The 24,246-nt window shown below is 46.2% G+C and overlaps 1 protein-coding gene and 1 long non-coding RNA gene across 2 annotated transcripts in view; one reads left to right on the top strand and one right to left on the bottom strand.

The window, feature by feature from the left end:
• The window catches only part of LOC139745855 (uncharacterized), a 486,509-nt gene that overhangs the window by 299,655 nt on the left and 162,608 nt on the right, over window positions 1-24,246 (top strand).
• LOC139745863 (uncharacterized) overlaps window positions 6,906-24,246 on the bottom strand; it is a 311,101-nt gene continuing 293,760 nt past the window's right edge. Inside the window, exon 3 of the long non-coding RNA XR_011712007.1 lies at window positions 6,906-7,012. This is a non-coding gene — a long non-coding RNA (uncharacterized lncRNA). The remainder of the gene's footprint in view (window positions 7,013-24,246) is intronic.

Genomic DNA, 24,246 nt, shown 5'->3' with positions numbered 1-24,246 from the left:
AAGTTCGACACACTAGCATTGGCACCACTTGCTACACCCTCTTCCCCTCTCTAAAGTTCGACACACTAGCATTGGCACCACTTGCTATACCCTCTTCCCCTCTCTAAAGTTCGACACACTAGCATTGGCACCACTTGCTATACCCTCTTCCCCTCTCAGAAGTTTGACACACTAGCATTGGCACCACTTGCTATACCCTCTTCCCCTCTCTAAAGTTCGACACACTAGCATTGGCACCACTTGCTATACCCTCTTCCCCTCTCAGAAGTTCGACACACTAGCATTGGCACCACCTGCTACACACTCCCCCCCTCCCTTCCCCTCTCTGAAGTTCGACACACTAGCATTGGCACCACTTGCTATACCCTCTTCCCCTCTCAGAAGTTTGACACACCAGCATTGGCACCACTTGCTACACCCTCTTCCCCTCTCTAAAGCTCGACACACTAGCATTGGCACCACCTGCTACACACTCCCCCCCTCCCTTCCCCTCTCTGAAGTTCGACACACTAGCATTGGCACCACCTGCTACACCCTCTTCCCCTCTCCTGAAGTTCGACACACTAGCATTGGCACCACCTGCTACACCCCCTTCCCCTCTCCTGAAGTTCGACACTCTTGACATTCACACTAGAGAGGGAGGGAATTAGTCGGGTGAGCTGGGCTGGGCCGGGCTACTGCCCCCAAATCATCAGCTCAGCTCTAGTGCGCTTCTTGAACTTTTTCGTGTTACATGGAATGTGAATTCACGCTTCTGGGGGGGCGCAGGAGCGGGGAGGGCGGGAGGAAGGCGTCACGTCACGCTAGTAGGGCAATCATGCGTTGTTTTGAATTTCTTTTTAGCGTGTATCACTCTTTGTATACAGTCATGCGTTATGGCTTCAGGTCTTATATGGTGGTGTTAAGGTTCATGGCATCATGCGTTTTAGTGTCTATCATGACCGACGTGGCACACATGGGGGGGTGTATGTATATATGTAAGCTCTATGCAAAGGCTATCTGCCGTGAGAAGAATGATAAAGGCGCGAAGGAGAGAGAGGGAGAGGAAGGGCGGAGGAAAATTCTAATCAGGACCCCACAGGTGTTTGAAGACCTAACTCTTAAGAGAAATGAAGGCAATAGAGAGAGAGAGAGAGAGAGAGAGAGAGAGAGAGAGAGAGAGAGAGAGAGAGAGAGAGAGAGAGAGAGAGAGAGAGAGAGAGAATAATCATCCCACAGCCTTCGTCGTTCGATGGGTATAAGAAGGTCTCACATAACGGTCAATCCTCGAGTGCCGGCGCGTCTCCACAGAAAATTATGATGACACATCATACTGCACTTGTGTCTCACAGTCCTGGACATGGGGCTGTCATACAGTCAAGCTTCGTCACTGGGGGGGTTTCACCGAGTCTCGTAACACCGCGGTGTTTTGATGGCCTTCTGAAATCTTGATTCATAACATGACGCTATCATTTCATTATGATATCGAGCTTTATGCCCGCTATGCCTTATGATATCAAGCTTTATGCCCGCTATGCCTTATGATATCAAGCTTTATGCCCGCTATGCCTTATGGTATCAAGCTTTATGCCCGCTATGCCTTATGATATCGAGCTTTATGCTATACCTTATGATATCAAGCTTTATGCCCGCTATGCCTTATGATATCAAGCTTTATGCCCGCTATGCCTCATGATATCAAGCTTTATGCCCGCTATGACTTATGATATCAAGCTTTATGCCCGCAATGCCTTATGATATCAAGCTTTATGCCCGTTATGCCTTATGGTATCGAGCTTTAAGCCCACTATGCCTTTCAATATCAAGCTTTATGCCCGCAATGCCTTATGATATCGAGCTTTATGCTATACCTTATGATATCAAGCTTTATGCCCACTATGCCTTATGATATCAAGCTTTATGCCCGCTATGCCTTATGATATCAAGCTTTATGCCCGCTATGCTTTATGATATCAAGCTTTATGCTATCATGCTTCACGATATCACTCTGTACGATGCAAAGCTTTATAATAAGCTGTCATGTGACGTCACGCATTGTGATAGACATGTGGTATGACGTATGACACTTAAATGCCACTTTGAGACCTCACGCTTCGTCGTCGTGACGTCATGCTTTACAGGCGGAGCAGTCCCTGCCATCACGCTATACAGCGTCACGCTCGGTGCCATCAGCTTCTGGGGGTCACGCTTCTTCGTCACCACCACACCCCCCACCCCCCCTCCCTGTCACGCTTTATGACACCACGCTTTAGGCTGTCATGGCACGACATATTCCTGTAGTAAGGCGTCACGCTCTATATAGCGTGAGTAACGCCAGAGCCTCACGCTTAAAGTGAATGAACTACGACTTACTGAACTATACACACCTTTTCTTGAGGTCCGCGAACTCGACACTCACACAGTGTCGCACTTCAACGGCAAGACACTGGGTCATCATCATTCAAGTGTTCTCTCTCATGTGACCATGATTAGACCGAGGTGTTCCACCACCAAGTCGAGAACAATGTTACGAAAGAGAAAGGGGAAAAAAAAAAGAAAAGAAAAAGAAAAAGAATTTCATCAGACTCCTGTTGTACGGCCTTCATGGACTGCAATACTGTGCCCGTGACTGTAATTCCACTTCGCAGTCCCTGTGTGTATGAATGTATGCATAACGTGGTTGGGAGGAAGGGCGGGGTGGCTGGCTGGCTGGCTGGCTTGGGGAAAATGGCCACTCCCAACTCCTCAGAAGTGGCGAGAGAGAGAGAGAGAGAGAGAGAGAGAGAGAGAGAGAGAGAGAGAGAGAGAGAGAGAGAGGGGGACGCTGGCGACGGCGGCGGCGGCGGCGAAGACGAAGGCGGCGGAGCCGGCGTCAGCGCGGGCGCTCGGAGAGGACTTTGGCGCGCGCGCTCGTGGAAGCCCTAGATGGATGGCGCGCCGGGATGACGCTTAGAGGAGGAGACACTCCCTCCTTTGGAGGGAAAAATAAAAAGAGAGGCTGAATGTTGCCCTGGTCTACTGATGGACCGGTTCATCTAAGGCGCCCTAGTGACATTCAACAGATCAGTTCGGCGGCACGTGGAGCAGCAGCAGTAGCTAGACCGTTGAGCAATCCGATGGGATAAAGGACGGGACCGGTCTCCCCGCTGAAGTCCTTGCCGGGCGTCTTATAATCTATTCCCTAACTCCTCCTCCTCCTCCTCCTCCTTTTCCCCTGAGCCGACGTGATTTCTTGAGGTATGGCGCCATAAAGCGGGGCGTCGCAGACTTGTTTATCTAGCTATGATAAGGTATGGGACCCCGGCGAGCTGAGTGTGGCTCACGGTCTGCTTTCCGTCTCCATCACCAGATCAAAGGCTCAGCGCCCTAAGTCTTCTTGACTCGTCGACGCTCATGCAAGTCACACGGTCGCTCCTCCCTCCTCGTCCGTAGAGGAGCGGCACTTTTACGGCGATTAAGGGGGAAGGGGGCATCAATCATGCTTACTCTGAAAAAGCGCAATCCTCGGTTCCCACCCACTACTTCACAGGAATGTGTGAGGTGAGCGTGTCTTATCTGAAGTCTCCATCTCAGTAAGAGAGGTCTTAGGTTCATTAGGCAACCGCCGCGAGTAATTCGCCAGCAAGATCTCCAACCACGTTCGGGCTGATTCGCGAAGAAGGTGACGTCCTTGGTGGCCGGACGGTAGCGCCAGTTCATCTACACTCCAGGGGGAGGAGAGTTAAGTCAGAGACGTGTGTCATCAACATGCTGAGCTTACCATACGACGCCCAGAGAAGGCGCGACCTCCCCTGCATGTCAAAGACACGAAGAACTTCACTTAAAAAAAAAAAAAAGAGCACCAGTAACAACGAGGCAAAATGATTACTACAGGCACTAGTACACATCAAGACCAAAGAGATGCTTTTTATCATATCACTTCTGTCATGTATCCATTGACCTCTTTGAGCGAAGGAGCATTTTCCCGAATCAGGGTGGAGATTGGCGTGACGAAGTGGTGACGATTCACCACCACTGTGGCCTACACTGCGTCAATGGCATCCCCAAATCAACTTCTGTCGGCCTTAACCGCACCGCCCTCCCCCGCTGCGCCTCGACCAAGTTCTAAACCCAGTGCTCCCTCCGCTGGCTCGTCAGCGCCCATCGCGACGATTTGGATTCAGTGATCGTAATGCTGAAGCGTGAGAGACTTTTGGGTAAAAGCCGATGTTCGAGAACAGGAAGAACTCGAGAAGAGTCCCGATCATCCCAAGGGGGAAGAGATGACGCAAGAGCTGCGTCATTCAAGAATGCTTCGAAGAAAAGTACATTATCTCAAACGTCGCACGTCGCTTGTACCAGCGAGGGAACGGATGACTGAATAAAGATAAAATCATCGGGAAAACTTATAAGTGAAATACATCCACAAACTCCCTTAAGATGGAAAAGGTTATTACAAGAGTCATTTTGGGAAGGAACACAGACAAGCATGTCATCAAAGGGGCTCATGTATATGTGTCACCTAAGAATAGAAATATTTCACATATAAAAAAAATCCAAAGACAGAGATGATGTTACTAAATCTATCTTAAACAAGCAGCACCATGAACGTGATGTCATCACATCTATCTTAAATCAAGCAGCACCATGGACGTGGTGTCATCACATCTATCTTAAACAAGCAGCACCATGGACGTGATGTCATTACGTCTATCTTAAAACAAGCAGCACCATGGACGTGATGTCATCACATCTATCTTAAACAAGCAGCACCATGGACGTGATGTCATCACATCTATCTTAAAACAAGCAGCACCATGGACGTGATGTCATCACATTTATCTTAAAACAAGCAGCACCATGGAGGTGATGTCATCACATCTATCTTAAAACAAGCAGCACCATGGACCTGATGTCATCACATTTATCTTAAAACAAGCAGCACCATGGACGTGATGTCATCACATCTACTGAGTATGAACTTGATGTAGGGGCAAGAGTAGCGCTCCTGGGGGAGGATGGTATCTTTTATGATACTAACAAGTGCACGGTGACGCACTGCTAAAACTTTATAATGTGAGTTATGCTACGGGCCACTTACCTTCCTCGTAAGGCCAATAATGTATTGTTCTAATTCCTAAACACCTTTAGTCTGCTGATTTTTCATCCCTGACGAGTTGCCTGTGAAAAACCTTTTGAGAGGATGGTGCTCAAAAGACTATCGCTAAAACTCATCATGGGAAACGTGAGCCCAACTGTATCACTACTTCATCATCAGCTCATGGGAGCAGACGACACAAATCCATCACGTTACTTGATTTTGAAAACTGCGTTTGAAATTGCTAATAGACGAGTCATATTGCGTAAACCAGTTGAAATGGATAGAGAGGGTTGATTTTTGGAGTGGATTACTCGGTTATCTCTCCAAAAGAATGTCTGCTGTATCATTTCAAGAAAACAAAATTGAAGATACAGATACACAACTTGGTACGTCTCAAGGTGGAGTACTAAGCCCCCGCCTTGTTTAACGCACTAATCAATGCATTACCGAAATCAGTCCCTGAGTGTCTATGGAATATCACTATTAGTGATGCTGATGATATTCTTGTACACACCAGAACATATCTTGAAATGTTAATCGTTCTTAACGGCATATATAAACAGCAGCCGGATTAAATTCTCTTTCTCTGTTTACATTCAACCTTATGGACGAGTTTCAGGCAATATCGTAACATTTCTCTCGATGCTGTGGCCACTTCAGCTTAACGTAACATTGTGGAGTATATGTAAGTATGATGTTATGGGATAATTACTCAGGACGTGACGCCCTGAAGTGAGGCTCTGTGTGTTCACAGACCTCCAAAATTATGTATAGCTCAGTATACCGTCGTTCACCTTAGCCCTGTGATGGCCTTAGCGTTATCCTTTCCGCAGAGATACGTAAAGTGTTGTATGAAACGAACTGGCAGTGGTATCAGTCGACCATCTGAAGTGGGAATTGACGAAAACATCGATTGACTGTGTCCCCTTATGTAGATATACCTCAGTCCCATGGACTGCAGCAGCAGATGCTGTAGTAAAAACTAAATCAACAATGTGCAGACGGACTCGGCGCTCTTGAGAGTTGGTGCATGGTACGATCGTAATTACGGCGCAGTAGTTATTAGCATGGCTACAACTATGCACTTGGTTTTGTACACCGTCTCGAACGGGTTATGACCCCGTAAGATTTCATCGCCCACCAGCTTTCGTCCTACGTGACAGTGAAGGTATTAACAGACGAGAAAAATGCAATGAAAAAGAGCTGAGAATTATACTTGGCTGCCTCAAGGTCATTACAGTGCTCAACATGCTGAAAAAGACCTTGGTATACACCCCAGCGATGAGGACAGAATATTTGACGCCAATCTCACAGTGGGAATTGAAACTTCTCCACGGCGATTCAGACGATGATGTTAAAACATATAATGCCGTAGAACAAGTGAATCTAAAATGATGCAAGTGAAAGTCACTCACATGATAATGTTTGGAGTACATAATGCGTACACTATTAGGAACTGGCAGGATCTCCCGTCATCCTGGCATGGTCACCATTCTTACTTATCCTCCTAAGAAACGAATGACTCACACAATCTTCACCTTCAGCACCCGGCCACAGGTAAGGAAACGAAACTCGGGGATGGGACGGGGGTGCGACTTCCAGCGATCGCGGCCAACCGTCTTCGCGGAAGAATGCTTTCTTATAAGCTGAGACCAGTGGCTCTTGAACATAGCCAGAGACTCCGAAGTGACGGTATCTTATGCTGACGGCTCTCTCAACCCCGCCGCTGCTGCGAGGGGAGGCAGTGCTGCCATTGCGATCCTTCCCAGTGGCAATAGATAAAAGAAAAACATTAGAGTACACAAATGGGGATCTACCCTACAAACTGAACAGTCAGCCATACTCACCGCTCTCGCGCTGGTAGAAACCACAACACCAATCTGGTTGTTTCTGATTCTTCATCCTCACTACGTACCTTCAACGCCCTGAGATCAGAATGCACCACGCTGGTCCCTGAAGCCAGACAGAACAACATTCAGTTGTTAATAACAAGATACATGAAAGCCTGAGATTGTATGCACTCTTCTGCATCTCTGAGATTCATTTATGAAACCACAGCTCCTTTCCACATCCAGGCCCCGTAAAACTTTCCACGGTTTACCTCAGACGTTTCACATGCCCTGGTTCAATCCACTGACAGCACGTCTACCCCGGTATACCACATCATTCCAATTCACTATATTCCTTGCACGCCTTTCATCCTCCTGTAAGCTTAAGTGATAAACTAACTTTGCGACAATGCCTCATAATCATCCGGCCCGCGGAGTCTGACGAAGACCCTCTGGTGGCCTTTTTAATCCTTTTGCGCCACCGCTCACACGATGTGCATGAGGGGGCACAATGAATTAGCCGCTAATAGCCGTACTAATCACCTAATAATCATCAAGTGACAAATCCGATCTGAAAGTTGGTGAAATTGTCAAAAAAAGAAAAAAAAAATTTTTAACGCTTTGCTAGAGTCGAACCATCTGGTGCATACACTGACAAAATGTACAAGAGAAATATCCTTAGTATCAGTTATAATGTTCTGAAAAAGACATGATTAATGATCAACTAAGCATTAGGGAAGCAAACTAGGATGGGCCTCTGAGAAGGGATTAACAGAGATGAAATAAGCAGGAAGATCTGTAACCCTCTGGCAAAAGATCATTTCTGTGCACACGATTATTCATGACGAAGATGATCCATTCTAGGTGCCCATTAGCTGTAAAAAAAGAAGTTGAAAAAAAAAACATTTTTTGCAATAAGCTTTTAATTACATTAAAAATCAATAGGTATTGCTTCATCAAAGTAAGACAGAGAAGCTTAAGATCATCATAAGCAATCCTTGTCGGTCAGTTAATCGTAATGAATACAAGAGAAACCATTAAGGAGGAGGATAGGCTACGTGATATTTCATCACTTACTCACCCGGGGGATTGGATCACCTGCCGGGCCAATATGAAGACACAAGTTGGGAAATACTTCCGTCCAAGTGCGTCCCAAGAAGACACACCTTCACGGTTACGCGGTACACACTTGAGACTCAGGCTAGAAATTCCGCTGCATGAAACTCGACCAATACTCTTCGTACAAGGTATGGTCAACAGACGTTAAAAAAAAAAAAAGGAAAGGAAACAAAAAATCACACAAGCATAAAACGCTTCTAAAGCAGTTACACAGAAATTGAGAGAGACGAACAGGAAATTAAGGAATGAAGTAGGTGAGTGAAGTCAACCGGGAGGAATGAAAGAAGATTAAGGAATGAAGTATGTGAATGAAGTCAACCGGGAGGAGTGAGAGAAGAATGGGTGATGAAGTCAACCGGGAGGAATGAAGGAAGATTAAGGAAAGAAGTATGTGAATAAAGTCAACCGGGAGGAATGAAAGAAGAGTGCGTGATGAAGTCAACCGGGAGGAATGAAAGAAGAGCGGGTGAAGAAGTTAACCGGGAGGAATGAAAGAAGAGGGGGTGATGAAGTCAAGTGGGAGGAATGAAAGAAGAGTGGGTGAAGAAGTCAACCGGGAGGAATGAAAGAAGAGTGGGTTAAGAAGTCAACCGGGAGGAATGAAAGAAGAGGGAGTGATAAAGTCAACCGGGAGGAATGAAAGAAGATGGGGGGAAGAAGTCAACCGGGAGGAATGAAAGAAGAGGGGGTGATATCATTGCCTTTTAAGTCCATGAACAACTTGGATGATACAGGGTACGGAAAGTATCTTCAACTTGACGTTATGAGATGGTCAAGTTTGGGCAAAACTAGAGCAAAAAGACCTCAAAGTAGATACAGAGATTGGGGGACGTGAACTCGGTAATCGACTACAAGAAACGAGAGCGTCCGACCAGAAGGAAAGAACTGCAAATGGTGATGTGATAGCGGAGGTCGCTTCTGCACTAAACCCAGCTGCTCATCCTTCCTTCAGGACAGGTCGATAAACTGGGTGCCTGGCTTAGGCTGGGGTAGACCCAATGCTGCTTTAGGACAGGTGGAACACGTCACTGACCCGCCATTTTAGAATAGGAGGAACGTGTTATTGACCCATCCGGTCCTGGGTCACGAAGGTTAGAGAGAATCAGACGAGCCCGATCTAACCGTTTTCCAAGCTCACTTTACTCTTTCCACTCTCTTCTCACCTAGTGTTTCCTCTTTCCCGAATACCTCTACAAATCTTTACCCTCGCCACCACAAGGTAGTGATCAGACATCCAACCAGCTGCCCCTCTCAGCACATTCACATCCAAAAGTCTCTCTTTTACACGTCTGTCAACTGATATATGATCCAGAAATGCCCAGTGACCAACTTTCCTGCTTACGTACGTATACTTGTGTACATCCCTATTTCTAAACTAGAGATTCCCAATCACCAGCCCTTATTCAGCACAAAACTCTGAGCTGTTCATTGTACTGAATACCTCATGCCCTCCAATTATATCCTCCTCTGCAACATTACTTACCGTCGCATTTAAATCACCCATCGCTAATACCCGGTCTCTCGCATCAAAACTGATGACACATTAAACGCTCCCAAAACACTTGCCTCTCGTGGTTTTTCTTTTCATGACTAGGTGCATGAGAACTAATAATCACTCATATCTCTCTATCCACTCATATTTCTACCCACATCAATCTAAAGCTCACTACATTACACAGTTTCACACTCTACCATAGCTCCTGCTTCAGGAGTAGTGCTACCCCTATCTCACATCATGTCACTCTCACCTATCCCTGACTTTACTCTTAAGACATTTCCAAACCACTCTTCCCCTTTACCCTTGAGACTCGTTTACTCAGAGCCAGATCATTCAGGTCTCTTTCCTCAAACATACTACCTATCTCTCCTTTATTCTCATCATGATTACACAGGACGATGAGCACTCACTGATTGGCTCCTTCTTCTGTTCCATCATTCAGAAATATTTGTACAAGAAGGGGAGGGTTTCCGGCCTCCCACTCCTGTCCTTTTTAGTCGCCTTCTAAGACATGCAGGGAATACGGAGGTAAAATTCTTTCTCCCATATATATATATATATTCCCTGGGGATAGGGGAGAAAGAATACTTCCCACGTATTGCCTGCATGTCGTAGAGGGCGACTAAAAGGGGAGGGAGTAGGGGGCTGGAAATCCTCCCCTCTTATTTTCAATTTTCCAAAAGAGGGAACAGAGAAGGGGGCCAAGTGGGGATATTCCCTCTAAGGCTTAGTTCTCTGTTCTTAACGCTATCTTGCTAATGCGGGAAATGGCGAATAGTATATAAAAATATATGTATATATATATATATATATATATATATATATATATATATATATATATATATATATATATATATATATATATATATATATGGAGGAACCCATCATGAGGATAAACTAATGTAAATCATTTACATGTCCTCACAGCCATTTTACAACACTGCCTTCACGACAGCGAAGGAAAAAGAATAAATAAATGTTCATAAGGAAAGCGAGTCATGTACGTGGTTAGAACTGACCTCAAACGGAGGCAGAGGAAAGCAGAATTCAATATGCAAATTTTGGGATGTGTTCCCGTCACTTCATTTCAGTAAATCGTGAATATTAATGTCTGACGGGAGCAGCCTGGATCACTCGTGATGACCAAACACGAGTGCGGCTCCTGGAGAGGTTCGACCCATGTCATTGTGTTCTTTTACCGTTTTCGAAGCAGTTGCTCTCTCTCTCTCTCTCTCTCTCTCTCTCTCTCTCTCTCTCTCTCTCTCTCTCTCTCTCTCTCTCTCTCTCTTCTTTGTAGTGCTGAGGCCACACCACACCACCTCGCTTGGAGCTTGGGTCTGAGAATCTATGTAACTCTAGTATGGAACCCTCTCTCTCTCTCTCTCTCTCTCTCTCTCTCTCTCTCTCTCTCTCTCTCTCTCTCTCTCTCTCTTATGTAGTGCTGAGGCCACACCATACCACCTCGCTTGGAGCTTGGGTCTGAGAATCTATGTATCTCTATGTAACCCTATGTCTGTTGTCTCTCTCTCTCTCTCTCTCTCTCTCTCTCTCTCTCTCTCTCTCTCTCTCTCTCTCTCTCTCTCTCTCTCTCTAAGTCTACTGGTATGTGCGTGTTATCGGTTGCCAACACAAACGACTCTCATCTCAGATTCTTAATCTCTTATCCCTCGGCTCCGTCAAAACCCCAAATCAACCCATCCATCCATTTTCCCTTAACCCATCATCACCCACCCCTCCCACACGCAGCAACTTCCACCCCTTTCCTTCCCTCATCCTTCCCCCTTCCACCCATCATTTCCCCACCCTTTCCATCCGTCGTTCCCTTCCCCTTCAACCCATTCAACCCATTGTTCCCCTCCCCTTCCACCTATCGTTCCCCTTCCCTTCCCCCATCGTTTCCCTCCCCTTCCACCCATCGTTCCCCTTCCCTTCCCCCATCGTTTCCCTCCCCTTACCCCCCCGTCGTTCCCCCACCCCCTCCCCGTCGTTCCTCCCCTTCCCCTTCCCCCCGTCGTTCCTCCCGTTCCCCTCAGCTTCCCCCCCCCCGGCGTTCCTCCCCCTTAGCTTCCCCCCGTCGTTCCTCCCCTTCCCCTCCTCCCCCCGGCGTTCCTCCCCCCTTAGCTTCCCCCCGTCGTTCCTCCCCCCTCAGCTTCCCCCACCCCCGGTCGTTCCTCCCCCCCCCTTCAGTAGGAGGGCACACATCTTTATTGCCTGTGTTATTAGGTTAGTCTGGTGGTGGGCCGCGGCCGCCCAACGCTGCCTCCACTGAGAGAAATGTCTGAATAATTGAGACGCTCAGGCTAATACCGTCATCATCTTAAGTGTCTGGCTGGCTGGCGTGGCTGGCTGGCGTGGCTGGCTGGCTGGCTGGCGTGGCTGGCTGGCGTGGCTGGCTGGCTGGCGTGTCTGGCTGGCTGGCTGGCGTGGCTGGCGTGGCTGGCTGGCTGGCTGGCTGGGTGGTGGTGGGGCACGCACTCCCTTCCCCCCCACCTCCTCCTCTCCCTTCCCCATCCCCCCTCTGAGCTGAGGGGCAAGCACGCATGGGGAGGAGGAGACGACACGCGGGGAGGGGGAGGGAGGGGATGAAAGGAAGAGAGAAGGGGTCAGGCTCATGTGGAAGGGGAGGGGAGAGAGGGGGAGGGAAGGCGGGAGGGAGGGAGGAGGATGGGGTGGTCTGTTTCATGGGGAAGGGAGGGGAGGGAAGGAGGGAGGGGAAGGGGGTGGTCTGGTTCATGGGCAAGGGAGGGAATGGAAGGAGGGAGGGGAGGGGAGGGAGGGAGGGGGGAGGATGGGGTGGTCTGGTTCATGGGGAAGGGAGGGGAGGGAGAGAGTGGGAAGGAGGGGGTGGTCTGGTTCATGATGAAGGGAGAGGAGGGAGGGAGGGGGGCGGGGAGTGGGTGGTCTGGTTCATGGGGAAGGGAGGGGAGTGAGGGAGGGAGGGGAGGGGAGAAGGATGGTCATGCCCTTGGGGAGGGGAGGACAGGATAGGCAGGTACGTGGTAAAAGGGGGGTCAGGGAGAGGGAGGGATGGTACGTTAGGAAGGGGGAGGGATGGATTAGCAGGTACTTGGGGAGGGAGAGAATGGGCAGGTACATGGGGAAAGGGGGGCGAATGGACAGGTACGCAGGGATAGGGGGACTGACGGGCAGTTACATGAGGAGGTGGGGTGGGTAAAGGGTGGGGGGAGAAGCAGTGTATAGGAGTGAGGGAGGGAGGGAGTGAGGGAGGGAAGGAAGGGTGATTTTGTGGAAAAGGCTATCTCGTGGTGGCGAAGGTAATATACTTGTATAGAGTGGGTGGTTAGTGGTAAAGGGAGGCTAGTTAGTGGTAAGGGAGGCTAGTTAGTGGTAAGGGGAGGCTGGTTAGTGGTAAGGGGAGGCTGGTTAGTGGTAAGGGGAGGCTAGTTAGTGGTAAGGGGAGGCTGGTTAGTGGTAAGGGGAGGCTAGTTAGTGGTAAGGGGAGGCTAGTTAGTGGTAAGGGGAGGCTAGTTAGTGGTAAGGGGAGGCTGGTTAGTGGTAAGGGAGGCTAGTTAGTGGTAAGGGGAGGCTAGTTAGTGGTAAGTGGAGGCTAGTTAGTGGTAAGGGGAGGCTGGTTAGTGGTAAGGGGAGGCTAGTTAGTGGTAAGGGGAGGCTAGTTAGTGGTAAGGGGAGGCTGGTTAGTGGTAAGGGGAGGCTGGTTAGTGGTAAGGGGAGGCTGGTTAGTGGTAAAGGGAGGCTAGTTAGTGGTAGGGGAGGCTGGCTAGTGGTAGGGGAGGCTGGTTAGTGGTAGGGTAGGGTGCATGAAGGCAAATAGTTAGCGAATGAGTGAAAGCTTAGCAGTGAAGATGAATGATGAGTCACTGGAGGTGGGAGAAACATTGATAAGGAAGGCTGGATAGTGTTGGAGAAATGAGGAAGGATGAGGGAGGGGAGGGAAGGTAGAGCTGCTGCTAGTGTTGGAGAAGAAGCCAGGGAGGCTGAGGGAGAGGAGGGAGGGGTAGGGGGTAGGGCTGTCGCTAGTGTTGGAGAGAAGCTGTGGGTGGAGGAAGATCATGAAGGACAACGAGAGAGAGAGAGAGAAGGTGTTAGGGGTGTTGGCGATGGTGGCGCCGGTGGTGGCGGTGGCGATCCATCACGGAGGAGGTCATGTCTATTGCTATTTACCCATCGTCCCTGCGGGCGGGCGGGTGTGCCCCAAGGGGGAAGAGGCATTACCCATGGCCATCACTTGACCTGCAGTAGCCACGGGGTCATTTCCCCTCGACTCACAGCAGAACAGGACACCGGGTGTAGATAGGTTGACCCCCCTGGTGTCCCGATCTTTGGGCCTCGTTGCCCGCTCTGGGGCAGTGGGCGTCGAGGCTACGCTACAGAAGGTGAGGGGAACGATTTTTTGGAGGTGATCACTATGGCCAATAAGGCCTTTTTACCGAACCCCCATAAGGTCAGGTCAAGTGCCGGATCATCATGGCTATGGATTGTACCGTCGTGCTCAAAGGGTCGTACCGTCGTGCTTGAAGGGTCGTACCGTCGTGCTCAAAGGGTCGTACCGCCGTGCTTTAGGGTCGTACCGTCGTGCTTGAAGGTCGTATACCGTCGTGCTAAGCGGTTACGGCACCGTCGTGCTCAAAGGGTCGTACCGTCGTGCTTGAGGGTCGTACCGTCGTGCTTGAAGGGTCGTACCGCCGTGCTTGAAGGGTCGTACCGTCGTGCTCAAAGGGTCGTACCGCCGTGCTTTAGGGTCGTACCGTCGTGCTTGAAGGTCGTATACCGTCGTGCTAAGCGGTTGCGGCACCGTCGTGCTCAAAGGGTCGTACCGTCGTGCTTTAGGGTCGTACCGTCGTGCTTGTAGGTCGTATACCGTCGTGCTCAAGGACTGTGTACTGCCAAACGTAAGGGTCGTGCCATCGTGCTCAAGGGACGTGCATTATCCTCTCGCTCAGAGGTGGTCTTGCTTAACCAAAGGTCGTACTTCCGTTCAACAATGGTCGTACCGTCGTGCTCAAGTGGAATTTCAAGGTGCCCAAGGTCCGTTCGTTCTTTCGTGCCGTCATGTTCAAGGGCCTTTCGTTCGTTCTTTCGTGCCGTCGTGTTCAAGGGCCGTTCGTTCGTTCGTAACCGTCTTGCTAAAGGCCCATTCGTTCATTCGTAGCCGTTGTGCTCAAGGCCCACTCGTTCATTCGTAGCCGTCGTTCTCAAGAACCGTCCGTTCGTTCACTCATTCCGTCGTGCGCAAGTTCAGTCCGTTCATTCGTAACTATCTTACTCGAGAATTATTCGTTCATTCGTAGCCGTCGTGCTCAAGGCCCATTCGTTCATTCGTAGCCGTCGTGATCAAGGCCCACTCGTTCATTCGTACCGTCGTTCTCAAGAACCGTCCGTTCGTTCACTCATTCCGTCGTGCGCAAGTTCAGTCCGTTCATTCGTAACTATCTTACTCGAGAATTATTCGTTCATTCGTAGCCGTCGTGCTCAAGAACCGTTCCTTCATTCGTCCCGTTGTGCTCAAAGCCCATTCGTTCATTCGTTACCGTCATGCTCAACGCCCATTCGTTCATTCGTTACCGTCGTGTTCAAGATTCGCCCGTCCATTCGTAACCGTCGTACTCAAGGCCCATTCGTTCATTCGTTACCGTCGCGTTCAACGCCCATTCGCTCATCCGTAACCATCATACTCAAGAGCTCATTCGTTCATTCGTAATCATCATACTCAAGAACCCATTCGTTCATGCGTAATCATCATACTCAAGTGCTCATTCGTTCATGCGTAACCATCATACTCAAGAGCTCATTCGTTCATGCGTAATCATCATACTCAAGAACCCATTCGTTCATTCGTAATCATCATACTCAAGAGCCCATTCGTTCATGCGTAATCATCATACTGAAGAGCCCATTCGTTCATGCGTAATCATCATACTCAAGAACCCATTCGTTCATTCGTAATCATCATACTCAAGAGCCCATTCGTTCATGCGTAATCATCATACTCAAGAACCCATTCGTTCATGCGTAATCATCATACTCAAGAACCCATTCGTTCATTCGTAACCCGTCGTGCTGGAGGAGGGGGAGGGGGGGGGTTCATAAATAGACACCCACCCTCTCCTAACCCCCCCTTCCCCCCCCCCTCAACTCCAGCGGGTCTCCAACCCCGAGTAATGCGATCATCATAACCCCGGGGCTGGCTGACATGGGGGTCACATCTTAGTGTTTTACTTTATTAAATTCTGCCCCGGGCAAAACGTACGCCGTAAGAGCCAAGTTAGTCTATACTACCCCCTTCCCTCCTTCCCTTCCCTTCCCCTTCCCTCCCCTTCCCTTCCCCTCCCAGTGGCCAGCAATTAGGGCGACATTAGCACTAATATCACGTATCAAACCGCCTAATGGAAATCACCCGACATTAAACTTACGACGCAGACGGGGCGATGGAGGAGGGGGAGGGGGAAGGGGAGAGTGTGTGTGTGTGTGTGTGTGTGTGTGTGTGTGTGTGTGTGTGTGTGTGTGTGTGTGTGTGTGTGTGTGTGTGTGTGTGTGTGTGTGTCCGTTCGTCCGTGAGCCTCGACAATAAAAAGATGTATGTCCCAAATTACGTCACATTAAGAGCCGGCCGGGCGGACTCTGATGGCTGCTTGATGTAAAGTTTATCAAGTCTAATCAAAGTGATACGGCGGGGGGCGGGGCGGCGGGGCGGGGCAGGGCAGGGCAGGGCGGGGCGGGAGGTGGGTGGTTGGGGGTTGGGGGATGAGGAGCAGTCCGTCTTGCCAGGAATTGTCATTGGGTTATGGCCGGGTCTTTTGTCTCGGAGTGGGGGAGTGAGGAGAGAGAGAGAGAGAGAGAGAGAGAGAGAGAGAGAGAGAGAGAGAGAGAGAGAGAGAGAGAGAGAGAGAGAGAGAGACTCTGTGATGGGGGGGGGGGGGGGGGCGGGGCGCGCGAACGTGGGCGGTGTGGTAGGGTGGGACAGTGTGTGTGTGTGTGTGTGTGTGTGTGTGTGTGGAGACTTGTGTACTTGTGGTGGTGGCGGAGGAGGATGGATCTGTCGGCCTCTGGCCACTCTCCCATGACCAGTGTAACATCTCTGTTGTTCCTGTTGTCACACAGTAACGTCGCTTGCTCCCTCGCCCGTTGTTACGACCGTTGTGTGTGTATATATATATATATATATATATATATATATATATATATATATATATATATATATATATATATATATGTATATATATATATATATATATATATATATATATATATATATATATATATATATATATATATATATATCGACTTCACTGCCGATGTTACACCGTTGCTGGTCGTTGTTACAATACCACCCCCCCCCCACCCCCACCCCTTCTTCTGTTACAGCTCCAAAACCCTCTGTTACGTCAGCACTGCCCGAGCAGCAAAACAATCGTGACAATGGTGTCACCAAACCACTGACCGTTACTGTTACCTTTCGTCACCAAACCACTGACCGTTACTGTTACCTTTCGTCACCAAACCACTGACCGTTACTGTTACCTTTCGTCACCAAACCACTGACCGTTACTGTTACCTTTCGTCACCAAACCACTGACCGTTACTGTTACCTTTCGTCACATCTCTCGTCGTCACATCAGCCAATATTCCAATTCCGTCACAAGTGCTTATTTTTTTTTTCCCCCTTCTCATTCTTCCCTAAAAATTATCAACCACTGTGTTTAATTCTCCCGTTGACACTAGACATTACCACTGGAGAGTCACCCCCGTTACACCCGTTACCGTTAACAGTAGCGTACCCAGTGGTGCCATTGTCATGCATTTTGCTGTAAGTGGCATCGATCCAGCTTGCTCCTGTAGATAGACCCCAGCTGTTATGACTACGATTACCACGTATTGAACACTTTCCACCCAATATCATGAAGGGAGAATTGTGTCTCTCAGAGGCTCTCCAGGGGACAAAGCGATTCCGAGGTGGGGAGAGAGAGAGAGAGAGAGAGAGAGAGAGAGAGAGAGAGAGAGAGAGAGAGAGAGAGAGAGAGAGAGAGAGTTAACAAGAGACAAGCAAAGCCATCCTAAAACGTCAGATTGGCATTTCTACTTAGTTGACTTGTGTAAAATTGTAAGATTGAATAGCTATTTTGATCACACACACACACACACACACACACATATACATATATATGGCTACCAAGTGGCGTCCTAGCTTCGTCTTTTCGATGTATATCATCTGACTTTTATTTCTCTCTTGTGTCTCTCCTGATGATGTGATTATTACACGAAAGTGCACTTGGGAACTTATCGTGTTTCATTTTCCCCGTGCACTCATAGGAATATATATGTATATATATATATATATATATATATATATATATATATATATATATATATATATATATATATATATATTGGAAAGGATCACAATCTTGCGCGTGATCAAGTATATCCCTATGAATCCACGGGTAAAGTGAAACACGATAAGTTCCCAAGTGCACTTCCGTGTAACAATCACATCATCAGGGGAGACCCATAATAAGTTTGTGATCTGCTCGTTGTCTGTTTTGGACAATCCCATGTTTACCAAATGGCGTCCCAGCTACGTCTCTTCGTTGTATATCAACTGACTTATATTTCTCTCTTGTGTGCCCTGATGATGTGATTATTACACGAAAGAGCACATGGGAAGTTATCGTGTTTCATTTTCCCAGTGGACTCATAGGAATATACTTGATCACGCGCAAAATTGTGGTTTGGTAAACAGAAAAGAGGTAGTGAAAGCTTTGCGGTAGATGAAAGCCGGCAAGGCGGCGGGTTTGGATAGTATTGCAGTGGAATCTACTCAAAAAGAGGGTGACTGTGTTGTTGACTGGTTGGTGAGGATATTCAGTGTATGTATGGCTCATGGTGAAGTACCTGAGGATTGGTGGAATGCATGCATAGTGCCACTGTACAAAGGCAAAGGGGATAAAAGTGAGTGTTCAAATTACAGAGGTATAAGTCTGTTGAGTATTCCTAGGAAATTATATGGGAGGGTATTGATTGAGAGGGTCAAGGCATGTACAAAGCATCAGATTGGGGAAGAGCAGAGTGGTTTCACAAGTGGTAGAAGATGTATGGATCAGGAGTTTGCTTTGCAGAAACCATGTGAGAAATACTTAGAAAAACAAATGGATTTGTATGTAGCATTTATGAATCTGGAGAAGGCATATGATGAAGTTGATATAGATGCTCTGTGGAAGGTATTAAGAGTATATGGTGTAGGAGGCAAGTTGTTAGAAACAGTGAAAAGTTTTCATCAAGGATGTAAGGCATATGTACGAGTAGGGAGAGAGGAAAGTGACTGGTTCCAAGTGAATGTCGGTTTGCGTCAGGGGTGCGTGATGTCTCTATGGTTGTTGGATTCGTTTATGGATGAGGTTGTTAGGGAGATGAATGCAAGAGTTTTGGAGAGAGGGGCAAGTATGCAGTCTGTTGTAGATGAGAGGGCTTGGGAAGTGAGTCAGTTGTTGCTCGCTGATGGTACAGCGCTGGCGGCTGATTCGGATAAGAAACTGCGGAAGTTGTTGACTGAGTTTGGTAAAGTGTGTGAAAGAAGAAAGCTAAGAGTAAATGTGAATAAGAGCAAGGTTATTAGGTACAGTAAGGTTGAGGGACAAGTAAATTGGGAGGTAAGTTTGAATGGAGTAAACCTGGAGGAAGTGAAGTGTTTTAGATATCTAGGAGTGGATTTAACAGGGGATGGAACCATGGAAGTGGAAGTGAGTCACAGGGTGGGGGAGGGGTGCTGAAGAATGTGTGGAAGGCGAGAACATTATCTCGGAAAGCAAAAATGGTTATGTTCGAAGGAATAGTGGTTCTAACAATGTTATATAGCTGCGAGGCGTGGGCTATAGACAGGGTTGTGCGGAGGAGAGTGGATGTGCTGGAAATGAGATGTCTAAGGACAATATGTGGTGTGAGGTAGTTTGATCGAGTAAGTAATGAAAGGGTAAGAGAGATGTGTGGTAATAAAAAGAGTGTGGTTGAGAGAGCAGAAGAGGGTGTGTTGAGGTGGTTTGGTCACACGGAGAGAATGAGTGAGGAAAGATTGACAAAGAGGATATACGTGTCAGAGGTGGAGGGAACGAGAAGTGGGAGACCAAATTGGAGGTGGTAGGATGGAGTGAAAAATATTTTGAGCGATCGGGGCCTGAACATGCAGGAGGGTGAAAGGAGTGCAAGGAATAGAGTGAATTGGAAAGATGTGGTATACCGGGGTCGAGGTACTGTCAATGGATTGAAACCAGGGCATGTGAAGTGTCTGGGGTAAACCATGGAAAGTTTTGTGGGGCCTAGATGTGGAAAGGGAGCTGTGGTTTCGGTGCATTATACATGACAGCTAGAGACTGAGTGTGAACGAATGTGGCCGTGTCTTTTCCTCGCGCGCGTGCGGGAGGAGATGGGTGCCATTTAATGTGTGGCTGGGTGGCGACGAGAATGAATAAAGGCAGCAAGTATGAATTATGTACATGTGTATATATGTATTTATCTGTGTATGTACATGTATGTATACAATGCAATGTATAGGTATGTATATGCGCGTGTGTGGGCGTGTATGTATATACATGTTTATGGGGGTGGGTTGGGCCATTTTTTCGTCTGTTTCCTTGCGCTACCTCGCAACGCGGGAGACCGACAAATAAGAAAAATATATAATATATAATATATATATATATATATATATATATATATATATATATATATATATATATATATATATATATATCCCTGGGGATAGGGGAGAAAGAATACTTCCCACGTATTCCCTGCGTGTCGTAGAAGGCGACTAAAAGGGGAGGGAGCGGGGGGCTGGAAATCCTCCCCTCTCATTTTTTTTTGATTTTCCAAAAGAAGGAACAGAGAACGAGGCCAGGTGAGGATATTCCCTCAGAGGCCCAGTCCTCTGTTCTTAACGCTACCTTGCTAACGCGGGAAATGGCGAATAGTATGAAAGAAAAAAGAAGAAAGAAATATATATATATATATATATATATATATATATATATATATATATATATATATATATATATATATATATATATATATATAAAGTCTCCCCTCCCGCTTTCTCCATCTTAACGACACAGCTTACACAGGAATCGTTTGTAATTATCTGTGCACACCAGATGGCATCACTGTCGAGAAAAGGCTCGTAAGTTCCTATTCCGGTTAATACTCTTGCGTCGACGCGGAAATCTAATCCCTTGAAGGAGCTTATCATTCGCTGAATTATGCACTAGGAACCTCCAAATTAACAGGTATACATCACAGAGCCTTACCCCCCACCAAGTCTTGCATATCATCACCAGAAATTAATCTGCTGACGGACGCCCACCAGAAGCCCTGAGTGACCGCGTCGCTCGCTGCCAGACGTAGAACCTTCAATATGTGTATATATTTTTTTTTCTTTTCTTTTTTTTTTTTTTTGGTGAATTATCGCCAGAATTCTAAAACACCGATCCGCATTATTACGATAAATTCGGAGACTTATCAGCACCTGTGTCTACACACGGATGATTAAAAATGATTACGGAGAAAATATAATGGTATTCATTTCGAGGCCAAAGGTCTTGTAATTTGGCGAGGGAGTTTATAGAAAACGAATATTAAATTTGGTCCGTAGGGCGTCTAAGGAAAAAAAAATATATATATATACATATATGCTGTGCTTAGCAGTGCCATTAGTGATATATATATAATCCGGTAAAATACCTCTCATTACCGTGGTCCCAGATCCCAGCTTTTACCTCGTTGCTTCTTATTTATTTTACAGCCGGGGTGATCTCGCGTGTCAGCGAGAAAATTATAGAGGAGTTACCCATCCATTTTTCCTCAATGCGTTATGTTTGAAAATCCCAGAAGTCCGCAGTCAGGATGTCTGACATTTTTTTTTTTTTTTTTTTGGGGGGGGGGTCGGTTGACAGTTGATGTTCATTGTATAAACCAAAATAGACTTTAATTACGGCGTACACAAAGCCTATCAATTAAAAAATTCTGACTAGTTGCTCCTCGGTGTAATTATCTTTAGCCCTGTGGCGTTCATTCTGATTCTTCATATATATATATATATATATATATATATATATATATATATATATATATATATATATATATATATATATATATATATATATATGTATAAATATACACACACACACACACACACACACATATATATATATATATATATATATATATATATATATATATATATATATATATATATATATATGTATATATAATTTTTCCCCCTAACCGTCATATTACATTTCTCGTCCCGAGACTTGAAATGCTGGACGCCACACACAGGTGAATCACTATGGAAATCTGGAACCCACCGTTTTCCTAAGCTGCATAATTACTTCAGGATAATATATACATAAATATATATATATACACACACACACAAACATGAATATGCACGCATTCATACATAGTAAGTATAATACTCCTGTCGTGGGACTGTTACAGAAAGCAACTCCAGTCCAATTTCTGTAGCGCAGAATAGTCCGGCATTATTTTTCTTCTCCCCCCGTTTTCTATCACTGTTTCACCTGATGTGCCGTATGTGATCATAGACACTCGGATCACATTCGTTTGTTCTGGTGACATGTGAACGTCTATAGAGACAGGGAGTGGGAGCCCATCCCAATTAATACTGACCGATTCGAATATGTATTTTCGAGACAGACCTCGTTGTAGCTAATGGCGAAATTTTTGACATGTTTCTCTTCTATTTCAAAGCCGGGATGTCAAGGGGATTTAAATCAAACCTGGTAAAACTTTTGTTATATACGATATACAACGTTTGTGAGATGTAGTAGTGAGGATCATAAGAAATATAGTATAAGAACGGGACAAGAATCAAATGCCTTGTTTAATCACGTTAAAAACTATGGTCATTGTTTTGACTGGAGTAATGCCATCTCAGTTATTAACTCTATTACCACGAGAAATACCATTGAATCTTCTATTATTGAATACACAAAGATTTATAATCTTAATATTAGTAGTGGTTTATACAAATTAGATAACTTTATTGTTGATAAAATTTGTAAAATGATAAGTTTATGAACGCTCGCTGTGTGTCTTGGACAATCGCATGTTTACCAAATGGCGTCCTAGCTTCATCTCTTCGATGTATATCAACTGACTTATATTTTTCTCTTGTGTCTCCCTTGATGATGTGATTATTACACGAAAGGACACTTGGGAACTTATCGTGTTTCATTTTCCCCGTGGACTCATAGGAATATATACATATATATATATATATATATATATATATATATATATATATATATATATATATATATATATATATATATATATATATATTCAAACCTTCCGCTGATCAGCTGTATGAAGCGATTAACCTCAAGCTCAAGCTATCTGAAGAATGCCATTAACCTAACCCCTCCCCCCAGATCAGCTGCTTTCAAGCCTGCTGCTGATCACCTGTCTGGAGCTTGCGCTTGTCAGCTTGTGTCTTATCTCCAAGCCTCCCGCGCCTCACCCGTTTCAAGCTTGCATCGAACCTCAATCTTTTTTGATGATCCCTCCGTTGTTTAGAGCTTTCAGCTTACTCAAGCTTCAAATCTTCAGCTTAAATAGAACCTTCGATGCAGGCTTACATAATCCAGGCTGTATCAAGATCATATATATATATATATATATATATATATATATATATATATATATATATATATATATATATATGGGGTTATCATTATCCTTTCGCAAATACGTTTATTACCATCTTTTCACACATACGCTGCTAGATATATTAGGCAGGCGATAGCTCATATAGATGATTGATAAAATCATATTCAATAGAAAAAAAACCGGATCAAATCCTTTGAATTGTCCAGCGATACGACCAGATGATATAGATCAGACAGAGTCTGCTGAGCCACAGTCGTCTGCGGTAAAGGCTGGCGAAGCAGACGATCTGCTGGGCGAAAAGGATTCCTGATTTCTCCTCGTTTTCTTTGGTCTCCAAAAGGGGCTTAAGTACATCATTCATTTCAACCCACACCCTAAGTCCTGCCCACGTATTCCTTGCGTGTCGTCGTAGAAGGCGACTAAAAGGGGAGGGAGCGGGGAGCTGGAAATCCTCTCCTCCCGCTTTTTCAATATTCCAAAAGAAGGAACAGAGAAGGGGGCCAAGTGAGGATATTCCCTCTAAGACTCGGTCCTTTGTTCTTAACGCTACTTCGCTAACGCGGGAAATGGCGAATATGTGTGAAAATAATATATATATACGAAAATGGTTTATTAATCTATGACAGACTTTCTTCAACACTGAAATAATCATCTCCACCATCATAAACCATTTGAGAATCAGATTATTTCAAATTCAAAATTAGCTGAATGGAATTTCCCATATACTGAAGACATTCCTGTAGCTAAAATCCATACGGATCTCCTTTGTCCTAGTATATATCTACATATTCAATACCTTTTTTTGGGCCGGAGCTCATATGTAAAGTTACATTAAACTGTAACATACATTTCTAAATCACGTTATTCCACCAGCCTCCCTATAATTCGGCATATATACACTGGCAGCACGATAATCCGGCATTTTGTTCACATCAGAATGCGCTACGATAGTCCGGCATCGCTGAATAACACTGGCAGCTCGGTAATCCGGCATTCGTTCACTTCAGACTGCGCTACGACAGTCCGGCATCGCTGAATATGAAGGATATATTCAGCCACCGTCGTAGACGTAAGCTGTG

Source organism: Panulirus ornatus, chromosome 4 (assembly GCF_036320965.1).
Source record: "Panulirus ornatus isolate Po-2019 chromosome 4, ASM3632096v1, whole genome shotgun sequence".
NCBI classification, from domain to species: Eukaryota; Metazoa; Arthropoda; class Malacostraca; order Decapoda; family Palinuridae; genus Panulirus; species Panulirus ornatus.
This window is presented reverse-complemented; position numbering and strand designations above follow the sequence as displayed.